The sequence below is a fragment of the Piliocolobus tephrosceles genome, chromosome 5, assembly GCF_002776525.5.
Source record: "Piliocolobus tephrosceles isolate RC106 chromosome 5, ASM277652v3, whole genome shotgun sequence".
Taxonomy (NCBI): Eukaryota; Metazoa; Chordata; class Mammalia; order Primates; family Cercopithecidae; genus Piliocolobus; species Piliocolobus tephrosceles.
The window spans coordinates 146,820,209-146,833,079 of record NC_045438.1 but is presented as its reverse complement, the minus strand read 5'-3'; the positions used below and the strand labels follow the sequence as shown (position 1 = coordinate 146,833,079).

At 43.0% G+C, this 12,871-nt stretch overlaps 1 long non-coding RNA gene across 1 annotated transcript in view; it reads left to right on the top strand.

The window, feature by feature from the left end:
• Positions 1 to 511: 511 nt before the first annotated feature.
• Positions 512 to 12,871, top strand: part of LOC111541107 — a 394,660-nt gene continuing 382,300 nt past the window's right edge. The window contains exons 1-2 of the long non-coding RNA XR_004228935.1: positions 512 to 743; positions 2,743 to 2,995. This is a non-coding gene — a long non-coding RNA (uncharacterized LOC111541107). The remainder of the gene's footprint in view (positions 744 to 2,742; positions 2,996 to 12,871) is intronic.

Sequence of the window (12,871 nt, the reverse complement as noted above, 5' to 3'; positions counted from 1 at the left end):
GGAGAATTTCCTAACACTTGGAGCCCCTTAGAGTTGTTCTGTGTGTTGGGTGGAGGAGGGTGAATCCGAGAGGAGGAAGGAGGATGAAGAGCCTATCCAGCGCCCCACCTCTGATTGTGTAAGCGCCTTTATCTAGGGTTGACCCCCTACCCTTTGCATTTTGTCTCTTGGGATGACGAAAAACGGGCAGAAACTCGATGCCCAAGTGAATGGTTCACATTGATTGGCAGGGAAAGTGCAAACAAAGAGGTGCATCTCCGGGAAACAATGATTTTGGAGATCCCCTGCCCACCACCCCAGACTTGTGCGCGGTGCGGAGGGGGCCAGGGCTGGCATCTCCCGGGAAAAGTTTCGAGCCAGGCAGTGGGAGGAGACGGTCCGGGCAGAGTTGCGATGAACTGGGGACCGAGCAGCCCCAGCTCGCCTCGGAGGTTCCCGAGCCGGGCGGGAGATGCGGGGAGAGGGAGGGGGCGGGGAGGGAGGGGAGGGAGAGAGGAAGAAGGGGTGAGAGGGAGAAACCTGCCGCCGCTCGCCGCCTCTTTGTCTGCTCCCGGACTTGGAACAAAAGGGGGAACTCTGATGAACTCTCTTTCCTCCCCTCTCCCCGGACGCCGGGGTATCTCCCTCTCGCAACTTTGCCGCCGCGACTTTCTCTGCTGTCAGGCCAGGAAAAAGTGTCCGAACGCCTCGCGGACTGCAGCGGGGGAAATGTCCCTTAAAAGTGCGACGAAGTGGGGAAGAAGGTGAGTGGGGACTGTTGTCCTGTTTACCTCTCTCCCCTCAACTCGCCCCGCTCCCCGCCCTTCGGAGGGCAGAGGAGTAGCTCAGTGGCAAAGTTTGGCTGGTAAATTGTACCTCCTTTCCCCGTTTCCTTCTCTTTTGTTCTTTAAAGAACTCGCGCAATTTTTTCATTTGTTTATTTTTAATAGGCAAAAGCCAAGTAGGCATTTATCTCATGTGCTTCTTTATATGAGGGGCTGGGGGGATGGGGAGGAGGGTATCAAAAGGGTGGGGTGAGGGAGTATTGCCTCGCTTTCTTCCAGCTGCACTCTTGTAGGGATGAATATGCAGAAATTGAGAGGGGCAAGTCCAGCCTCGTCCCCACCCTAACCCTGACTTTGGTCATGCAAAAGAAAGCGATATGGATATGGGGGTCGTTTGTATAGGTTAGCTGTCTGCAGAGCGCTCTGTAGATACCACGCACAATATAAAAACGGTGCAACAATGGAAGGAAGAAAGGTTTGGGTTGGAGTTGATTGGACCCTTGTGTTAGCGGTCAAGGCGAGGTTTACAACAAACTGATAAGAGTTCAAAAAGTTTTCTTCGGGGCTGAGAGGGGTGGAGGAAGCCACAGGTTCCAGACTGTCAGAGATGCAGGGATGGAGGGGATGGGGCCTGGACCACTAGTTAGAGCCATCCCGTTCGCCCCTTTCAATTTCATGATCCACCCGGAGTAACCCAGGCTATCCTTGGGATCCGTCCTCACCTCTCTCACTTTCCATCACCCCCTGCCCCCAACCCCATTTCAATGTGTTTGAATAGAAAGCAGAACGTGAGCCCCAGAAGCTCCTCTGACCCAGCCTTCCGCCCCGCCTTTTGTGTTTTAACCTTTTGTTTCTATCTGCCACGCCCGCCCAAAAGAGGGATGGCTGTTACTGCTTCTGCGGGGTGAAGAGGCAGCGCACACCACTCCGTCTTCAGAGGCTAAAGGAGCCGCCCTAACTTTGTTTCCTAAGTAGCTTAACTTCGGAATGTTTCTAGGTTGGGTCATGCTCGAATGAGGGGAACACTCAACACCTAGTAAACATTGCCAGTTTAGGTACAATTTCTCCCATCGCTTTTCCATTTTATACAGGAGTTGTTTATCCCATACTGTCAATTGGTTTGTAGAAAAAGCATTTTGGGGGCCGGGCGCCGTGGCTCACTGTAATCCCAACACTTCGGGAGGCCGAGACGGGTGGATCTCTTGAGGTCAGGAGTTCGAGACCAGCCTGGCCAACATGGCGAAACCCCTTCTCTGCTAACAATACAAAAATTAGCTGGGCGTAGCGGTGCGTGCCTGTATTCCCAGCTACTTGGGAGGCTGAGGCAGGAGAATCGGTTGAATCCAGGAGGCTGAGGTTGCAGTGAGCTGAGATCATGCGGTTGCACTCCAGCCTGGGTGACAGAGCCAGACTCTGTCTCAAAAAAAAAAAAAAAAAAAAAAAAAAGGAAAAGCATCTTGGAGACTGAAGTTGGGGGTTTGTTGAAAGTGGGCAAATGTATGCCCTATCTGAGGTGATATATAAATATTAGGAATATGCAGAACAGGCTTTTCGAATTCTACATGCAGAATAACCTAAAGGTTATTATCTTCAGGTATGTTTTGTGAGATTATTTCTAATGCCAAGATAGTTTATTACCTTCTCCACTTTCTTCTCTCGTATATTCCCAAGTGCTAGAGGCTTTCCTCACTCCCTTGGACTTACTTTTGACGAGACAAATGAAACATCAAACTGCACGCACTGTCAATAACTTGAGGAAACACCCAAACATTGTCTTTTAGCTTCTTCAACTTTTGATTCTGTATATAGCAGTTACTATTGAAGGCTTGTACCTAGAAATGATTCAACTGCTAGAACTACGTAGTTTTGAGTTTTCGTATCAAAGACTGAAATATATTATTGCAACAATTACTTTCTTTTACAAAGTGAGGAGGCAGAATAACTTGGAAGCTAACTTTAATTAATTTCAATTATATAGGTGTCATTACTATTATCAGCATCTATAAAGCATCATGCACTTGCTGGAGTACTTCCTAGCACTGACCTCCTTCCTTCGGCGTTGTTCTTACTGGATCTTTCTATCAGCCAACAATATGGAGGTACCAATACAAGGTCAAGGCATTCCTGGATTCATCTGGAGTAACTGAACAGTTAAATCATTCGAAGTTTTGGTGATACCTTTTCTATATGGATTACAATTTGATCTCTGGGAATTCTCCACTGTAAAAAAGGTATGTTGCTTTTTAGATACTCTATGAGGACTTCATTTTTGGTCTGGGGCTTATACCCAGAGATTTGACTAGTTATTTTGAGCGGCTGTGTGATCAGAGTGATTTATGACTTTGGACTTCCTTGTTTTAAACTGTTTTCTGTAGATCCTTTCTTATTTAGGATGATGATTTGGGTACTTGTGATGGAATTTTATTAATTTTACCATGTGTTCTTCAACATTAGCACACATAATGAATGCAGATTATATGGTCACTAAGGAAAATTTGTAATGTTGATGCATCCAGTAGGCAAATATGCTATATGATTGATTTACTTCTTAAATATCGCAGTAGATATTTCTAAGTTCTGTGTTAGCAGAGCTTATGTGGTTTGCGTTACCATTATTTTTCTTCATTTTGACACTTCATTTTGGTAAACAAAATCCAAAAATGGCCCAAAATAAATGTCTAATGACTGAGAGTCAATATAAAATTGACTCAAAATTAAAACCTTGAGTTTGTAATAAGTTATCTCAAAATGAAAACTTTGAGTTTGTAATAACAAAGCCCGTAAATTTGTTTGATCTTTATGGTGTACATCAAGTTTTTATAGTGGTCATAAGAGTCTTCTATTCCTTCTTTTAAGTCTTAAAATTAGTTTTTGTTCACCTCTATGAGAAAGTAGTTAAAAATTCACATAACTACTGTTGGTAATATAAAAAGTTAATTTTGATACGGTATTTACAATCCTTGTTTAAGTGACTGTTTGCCATGGAAAGTAAGAACTTTCTTTCTGTGGTCTGGTCAAATAAATTAACTGGGAATTGGAAATATTTTTATCTTGTTATGAGTAAAAAAGTAACATTACAATTTGCTTCTTTCTAGTTGTGTAAACATAAACAAGCTACTTAACCTTCCTGGGCTTCTGTTTATTACCAATAAAATGAAGGTTAAGTTAAATAACTTAAAAGATTTTTCAAATCTTTTAAGATTCTATGATTTGTTGCTTGCTTCTATAAATAAGATACATCCTCTCTTGTAAAGTTTGTTTTACATCATTGAACAATAGAGTTAACGGCATAATAAACTTTTTTTTTTTTTTTTTTTTTTTTGAGACGGAGTCTCGCTCTTGTTGCCCAGCCTGAAGTGCAGTGGTGCAATCTCGGCTCACTGCAACCTCTGCCTCCCAGGTTGAAGGAATTGTTCTGCCTCAGCCTCCTGAGTAGCTGGGATTACAGGCGCCTACCACCATGCCTGGCTACTTTTTGTACTTTTAGTAGAAACCGGGTTTTGCTATGTTGGCCAGGCTGGTCTCAAACTCCTGACCTCAGGTGATCTGCCCGCCTCGGCCTCCCGAAGTGCTGGGATTACAGGCATGAGCCACGTGCCTGGCCTCGGCATGATAAACTTAATGCGAATTAATTACAATTATTTTGTTTGAATGCTTAGCTCAGATAGGATTAGTTCAAGAAACATGCTTTAAAATTTCTGTAAAGTATACTCTCAACTAAGTGTGCTGTATGGAAATTTCAGATTTCCTTAAACGTTCTCAATAAAAGTTTGTCTGCTGGAATATTATTTTGGAGGTGGAAAGTACAGTATTATTTCCCGACAAGGGTTTTACCTACAAATATCTGAAGTGAATATGTTTGAATTTGTTATAATGGCCACCCAGAGTTGAGATCAGAGATTTAGAAAGAGACTTTGGAGTAAAACAGACCTGAGTTCGAATCATAGCCTAGGCAATTACTAACTATGATACCTCCTCCAGGTTACTGGATTTTCATGGCTCCTAATATCCTCGTTTGCAATGTGTGTATCCTAATACTTATGTCATAGGGTTGTTTTCATGTTTTTTAAAAAATCATAGATGTAGGAAAAAACAGGGCTAGGCATCTGTAAACATAATAAGAAGTACTGTTACTTGCTTTCATAATAACTTAGTGATGTTTTATTACTTCAAACTTCCTTTGTTGTCTGCCTTACAAGTTTCAAGCCACATTAACCAAATATTCACTGAACTATTCAAAGTCAATTTGGACAGAACTTTGTATGTGTTTAAATGTTTTTCTGTAAAACTATATTTAATTCAAATCTTATATCCAGTTGAGTGCAGATAAATTTACTTCAACAAGTATTTATTAAGTCGTACTATGCATGAGTATATTGCTGAAGGTCATGGCCTCACCTTGGAGTATGTGGCCCTTACATTTTCTAACTGAAATATCTGTAGGTTGAGATAATAGTGACTTTCTATAATTGGCTTACTGAAATTCTCTATTGTCAGTGCTATCAATGATTTAGATATGGTTTAAGAACTCGTGTTTATTCACTTTTCAGCTAAAATATAAAGTGATGGCTCAGTGGTTTCTTGACGTGGAAATCAAGAACTGTAGCACATTTTCTATTACTAATTTTATAGAATGGTCTTTAGTTAAATAAAAAACTTACAGTTAGTATAAATAGCACTTAGAAGCATAGCATTTCATTTTGAAACGAAGTCTCAAGTCTTGGATTTTCATTTTCTAGGTCTGTAATATAGCAATGTGCATTGCCTTCTGAGTGATTATTTAGTTCAAGGAAGAGTATATTCATTTTATCTTTAGGAAGTTTCAGATAGGAATGTTAAGGTATTACTTCTCATTTGTAATTTACTTACAGATATTTGCCTAGATATAATAATGTTAAGAATAAAAATATGGAATTAATCAGTATTAAAATAGGAAAAGATCCTTTTTAAAATATGTTTCCGAAACTTTCATTTTAATTAGCAGATTATGTATCATCAATATAGCAACTACTAATATAATACTTTGTAATTACAGCATTTAAAATAATACGTTCATTTAAAAATGTCTGTGTATTGTTAATATTTGAAGTGATAACCAAATATACTTAAAAACTTTACTATAGATATCAAATTGTATAGTCTTGGTTATTTAAAACTGCCCATTCACTTGGATCAGTTTGAATTACTGAACCTAGAACAGTCTACCATGGTGTTCACAATAAACTTACACAGAAAGAAAACCTAAATATTCAGCTATGCCTTCTAAAAATAATGAATATAATGCATGCTAAGCATCTCATAAGTAAATCAAAAGCATTTATTTAACTTTGTTTCTTTCTTTTTTTTTTTTTTTTTTTGAGATGGAGTTTTGCTTTGTTGCCCAGGCTGGAGTGCAATGGCGCCATCTTGGCTCACCGCAACCTCTGCCTTCCAGGTTCAAGTGATTTTCCTGTCTCAGCCTCCCGAGTAGCTGGGTTTACAGGCATGCACCACCATGCCAGGCTAAGTTTTGTATTTTTAATAGAGACGAGGTTTCTCCATGTTGGTCAGGCTGGTCTCAAACCCCCTACCTTAGGTGATCCACCCGCCTCGGCCTCCCAAACTGCTGGTATTATAGGCATGAGCCACTGTGCCAGGCCTTAACTTTGGCTTTTATATTAAGTCAAGGAGGTGCATATTTAGTTGTATTCTGAGAACCATTTCTACTCATTTATTTGCTGTAAGTTTCTTTTGGTACTTATTTGTGTTCCCAAATTTACTTTAATTTCTCCTTTGTGGCCTCAGATTTGCTTATTTTTTTTTTTTTTTTTGAGACGGAGTCTCGCTCTGTTGCCCAGGCTGGAGTACAGTGGCCAGATCTCAGCTCACTGCAAGCTCTGCCTCCTAGGTTCACGCCATTCTCCTGCCTCAGTCTGCAGAGTAGCTGGGACTACAGGTGCCGCCACCTCGCCCGGCTAGTTTTTTGTATTTTTTTAGTAGAGACGGGGTTTCACCATGTTAGCCAGGGTGGTCTCGATCTCCTGACCTCGTGATCCGCCCGCCTCGGCCTCCCAAAGTGCTAGGATTACAGGCTTGAGCCACCGTGCGCAGCCTTTTTTTTTTTCGAGTTGGAGCCTCACTCTGTTACCCAGGCTGGAGTGCAGTGGCGCAATCTCAGCTCACTGCAACCTCCGCCTCCCACGTTCAAGCGATTCGCCTGCCTCAGCCTCCCGAGTAGGAGTAGCTAGGACTACAGGTGCCTGCCACCAGGCCTGGCTAATTTTTTTTGTATTTTTAGTAGAGATAGGGTTTCACCATATTGGCCAGGCTGGTTTTGAACTCCTGACCTTGTGATCCACCCGCTTTGGTCTCCCAATGTGCTGGGATTACAGGCATGAGCCAACGTGCCCAGCCAACTTTGCTGATTTTAAAATTTCGTCCATCTATAAGAACTTTGATTATAGTTCTGCCCATTATTGTTAAAGATAAAGGTATTTAGAAGTATGTTTTTTATGAATCTAGAAAGCCTACTTGGTTCATTTTTTTTCTCATTCATTCTTTTAAGTAATACTTATTTAGTACTTTCTGTGTGCATGTGCCAGGCATTGTTTTAACCATCGAGGAGACAGAAAAGAACAAAATTAATTCAAGTCCCTGCAGGCTTAGAGCTTTTACTAGTGACGGTAAAATATATGTTTAAAAGGAGCAACTATTAATACTATTGAGAAGAATAAAGCAGAAAGGAGGAATAAAGAGTAGAAGGGGAGAGAGTTGCAAACCTCAGATGGATAGTGGGGGATGACCTCATGGAGAAGGTGACATGTGAGGATGGATTTGAAGAAAGTGAGGGAATGGCCTACGTGATGCTCAGGAGAAGAGCATGCAGGCAGAGGAAATGACAAGTGTCTGATGTATTCAGGGAAAGCAAGGAGGGTGCAGTGGCTGGAGTGGAGTGAGCAATGGGGACAGTGGTAGGAGAGGAAAGAGGAATATGGCGGGTAGGTGCCAAGGAGCCTTAAAGGCCGTGGTAAAGGCTTAGGATTTTATACCGAGGGATGTGGGATGTTATTGAAATGTTTTAAAGGATGAATGCTCTGCTGTAACAGGATAACTCTGGCTGGTGGGCTGAGACCAGGTGAAAGGGGTGGGCAGGGGCAGAAACAGGGACACCATTTAGGAAGCTGTTTCAATTATCCCAATGAGAGGTGATATTGACTTGGTAACAGGGTAAAAGTAATATAGAGGTAATGAAAAGGAGTTGAAGTCTGAATATATTAAAGTTTTTCTGGTGGGTTGGATGGAAAGTATGAGACAAAGAGAGGAGTGGAGTATGAGTCTGAGATTTTTGTCCTGAACTCCCAGAAGGACCAAATAGCTAATAATTGAGATGAGAATCAGGCTTGGAGCATAGGATACCAGGAGTTCAGTTTGGGTGCAATTAAAAAAAATTTTTTTTTTTTTTGAGATGGAGTCTTGCTCTGTTGTCCAGGCTGGAGTGCAGTGGCACCATCTTGGTTTACTGCAACCTCTGACTCCCAGGTTCCAGTGATTCTCCTGCCTCAGTCTCCTGTGTAGCTGGGATTATAGGCACCTGCCACCAAGCCTGGCTAATTTTTCTTTGTTATTAGAGATGGGGTTTCACCATGTTGAACAGGCTGGTCTTGAACTCCTGACCTTAGGTGCTCCGCCCGACTTGGCCTCCCAAAGTGCTAGGATTGCGGGCGTGAGCCACTGCACCTGGCCAAAATTAAGATACTTTTTAAACATTCAGGCAATTTGGTAAACAGGTCTGGTTTTCAGAGAAGTATAGAGACAGATATGTGAGTTGTAAGAAATTAAATGCTATTTAAAGCCAGGAGACTGGTTGGGATTACCGAGGAGTGAGTATAGAAAGACAAGAGGTCTAGGTACTGAGCTTTAAGGTCTTCCAGATTTAGAAGTGAGCAGGAAGTAGTAATAATGAAAAGGGAGTGCCGCTGGGGTGAAAGCCCAGGGAATTAAGTGTTTCCAGGAGGAAGGCAAGACCATCTGTGTCAAGTGTTGCTGAAGGATGAAGGTGAGAACTGAGAATAGACCTGTGGGTTTAGGCATTTTGGAGGTCAGTGCTCACTGGGAGTCTTCACTAGAGCAGTTTCAACAGAATGGAGAGATCACATCTTTTTCCTAAATCGTGTGGTCCATTAAATACCTTAAAAAAATCCCATCTATTCAAACTAAAATTTGTCAGTACTTTATAGTTGATAAAAATACTTTCACAAGCCGGGCGCGGTGGCTCAAGCCTGTAATCCCAGCACTTTGGGAGGCTGAGACGGGCGGATCACGAGGTCAGGAGATCGAGACCATCCTGGCTAACACGGTGAAACCCCGTCTCTACTAAAAATACAAAAAATTAGCCGGGCGAGGTGGCAGGCGCCTGTGGTCCCAGCTACTTGGGAGGCTGAGGCAGGACAATGGCATGAACCCAGGAGGCGGAGGTTGCAATGAGCTGAGATCCGGCCACTGCACTCCAGCCTGGGCGACAGAGCAAGACCCCATCTCAAAAAAAAAAAAAAAAAAATACTTTCACATATATTATCTTACTTAAGCCTCATTAGTAGTCTAAGAGAGATGGGATAATATCTGTGTTTACCTTACAGAAGAAGAAATCGAGACTCAGAAGTAACGTGACTTATCCAGAGTCGCACACATATAAGATAGAACTGCCTTTTAACTTGAAACCCTTTGCCTTTCACAGTAGGGGAGATGGCAGTAATGGAATCAATTCCAATATTGTTTGATAGGGGTGATAATGGTGGTATATACAAAGCATAGAATTAAAGTAGAGGAGGGAGTGATTGTTTATTGGGTAAGCGAAGACTTTCTTGAGTTGGGGTTTAAAAGATACGTAGCATTTTGAGAGACAGTCAAAGAAAGGAATGTCTTAGGCTTGGAAACCATGATGTGCAAAAACATGGAGGGATGAAACAATATGGAATCTGGAATGTGTTTGGAATGTTCCAGCCATTTCATTCCTACCGACCCTGAAGGGGAGTAGGTGGGAGCTAGGCTGAGTGACAAACGCTAGTTCACATTACAATTAAAAAAGGGTTTTTCTTTCTTTCTTTCTTTCTTTTTGAGACAAAAATCTCCTCCTTTCTGCTTTATTCTTCTCAATAGTGTTAATAGTTGCTCCTTTTAAACATATATTTTACCGTCACTAGTAAAAGCTCTAAGCCTGCAGGGACTTGAATTAATTTTGTTCTTTTCTGTCTCCTCGATGGTTAAAACAATGCCTGGCACATGCACACAGAAAGTACTAAATAAGTATTACTTAAAAGAATGAATGAGAAAAAAATGGACCAAGTAGGATTTCTAGATTCACAATCTAGAATTGAGCCACCTTGCCCAGCCGAATATTTGTCTTTAATACACACATGTGCAAACTCTGTTGCCCAGGCTGGAGTGCAGTGGCATGATCTCAGCTTACTGCAACCTCCATCTCCCTGGTTCAAGCGATTCTCCTGCCTCAGCCTCCCAAGTAGCTGGGATTACAGGTGCTTGCCACCATGCCCAGCTAATTTTTCCATTTTTGGTAGAGACGAGGTTTCACTATGTTGGCCAGGCTGGTCTTGAACTCCTGACCTCGTGATCCACCCACCTCGGCCTCCCAAAGTGCTGGGATTACAGGCATGAGCCACCGTGCCTGGCCAGTTCTTTTTTGTTTTGTTTTGTTTTTTTGAGACAGAGTCTCACTCTGTCACCCAGGCTGAAGTGAAATGGTGTGATCTCAGCTCACTGTAACCTCAGCCTCCCAGGTTCAAGCAATTCTCCTGCCTCAACCTCCTGAATAGTTGGGACTACAGGCACCCGCCACCACGCCCAGCTGGTTTTCTGTATTTTTTATTAGAGATGGTGTTAGCCAGGATGGTCTCGATCTCTTGACCTTGTGATCCGCTTGCCTTGGCCTCCCAAAGTGCTGGGATTACAGGCGTGAGTCACTGCTCCCTGCCACGCCTGGCTAATTTTTGTATTTTTAGTAAAGACAAGGTTTTGCCATGTTGGCCAGGCTGTTCTTGAACCCCTGACCTCAGGTGTTCTGCCTGCCTGGGCCTCCCAAAGGGGCTAGGATTAGAGGCCTGAGCCACCACTCCCGGACTAAAATGGAGTTTTAACAGCACAACTTCTTTTTTTTTTTTTTTTTTTGAGGCGGAGTCTCGCTCTGTTGCCCGGACTGGAGTGCAGTGGCCGGATCTCAGCTCACTGCAAGCTCTGCCTCCTGGGTTTATGCCATTCTCCTGCCTCAGCCTCCGGAGTAGCTGGGACTACAGGCGCCCGCCACCTCACCCGGCTAGTTTTTGTATTTTTAGTAGAGACGGGGTTTCACCGTGTTAGCCAGGATGGTCTCGATCTCCTGACCTCGTGATCCGCCCGTCTCGGCCTCCCAAAGTGCTGGGATTACAGGCTTGAGCCACCGCGCCCGGCTACAGCACAACTTCTACGTACCATTTTAATGTACCTTAGAGCTCAAAAGTTATAAACCTAATTAGAAATGTTTGAACATAAGTACATTACCACAAAAATTTTTTTTTTTTTTTTTTTTTGAGACAGAGTCTTGCCCAGGCTGTAATACAGTGGCACGAATCTCGGCTCACTGCAACCTCCGTCTCCTGGGCTCATGAGATTCTCCTGCCTGTTTTTTTTTTTTGTATTTTTAGTAGAGACAGGGTTTCACCATGTTGGCCGGGCTGGTCTCGAATTCCTGACCTCAGGTAATCAGCCTGCCCCGGCCTCCCAAAGTGCTGGGATTACGGGAGTGAGCCACTGTATCCAGCCACAGATGCACATTTTCAAAACTCGATTTTTCCTCCAACATTATTTGTGTGTCTGAAAAGGGTGAATGTTTGTCTTTTTTTTTTTTTGAGTTGGAGTCTCGCTCTGTCTTGCCCAGGCTGGAGTGCAGCGGCATGAACTCAGCTCACTGCAGCCGCCGCCTCCTGGGTTCAAGTACTTGTATGCTTCAGCCTCCTGAGTAGCTGGGGTTACAGGCACCCGCCACTACGCCCAGCTAATTTTTGTATTTTTAGTAGAGTCAGGGTTTCACCATCTTGGCCAGGCTGATCTTGAACTCCTGACCTCGTGATCCACCCACCTCAGCCTCCCAAAGTGCTGGGATTTCAGGCGTGAACCACCTTGCCCGGCCAAATATTTGTCTTTAATACACACATGTGCACACACACGCACACATTTAAGTATACAATTTGATGATTTTTGGTGTGGGGAGACTTACAGAATTGTACTACTTTCACCGTTTCTAGAACTTTCTATCATTCCTTAAAGATCCCTGCTGTCCACTGTGATTAATTTCTATTCCCACCCACCGGTCACAGGAAACCACTAGTTTCTACCTCTATATACATCTACATTTTCAGAACAGTTTATGGAGGTGGAATCTTACAATTAATGGCCTTTTTGTCTGGCTTCTTTTGCTCACCATAAAGTTTATGAGGTCAGTCTATGTCATAGCATGTATCAGTAGTTTGATCCTTTTCATTGCTGTGTAGTGCTCCGTCATGTGGACATACCACATTTGCCTGTCTAGTCACCAGGTGATGGATATGTGAGTTGTTTCCATTTTTGTAGCTACTATGAATAATACTTCTATGAGCATATGTGCATAACTCTTTGCATTGGCTGGGCATGGTGGCTCACGCCTGTAATCCTAGCACTTTGGGAGGCTGAGGCTGGTGGATTGCTTGAGCCCAGGAGTTCGAGACCAGCCTGGGCAACATGGTGAAACCTCATCGCTACCAAAAATACAATAAATTAGGTGGATGTGGTGGCACATGCCTGTAGTCCCAGCTATCCAGGAAGCTGCAGTGGGAGGGTTACCAGAGCCCGGGAGGTCGAGGCTGCAGTGAGCTGTGATGGCGCCACTGCCCTCCAGCCTGGGCAACAGAATGATACTCTGCCTCAAAAAAAGGAAAAGTCTTTGTGTGGACACCTGTTTTTACTTCTCTTGGGTGTAGATACTTAGGAGTTGAATTGTGGATTGTAGGGTAATTTATATTAAACTTTTTCTTTTCTTTTCTTTTCTTTTCTTTTCTTTTCTTTTCTTTTCTTTTCTTTTCTTTTCTTTTCTTTTCTTTTCT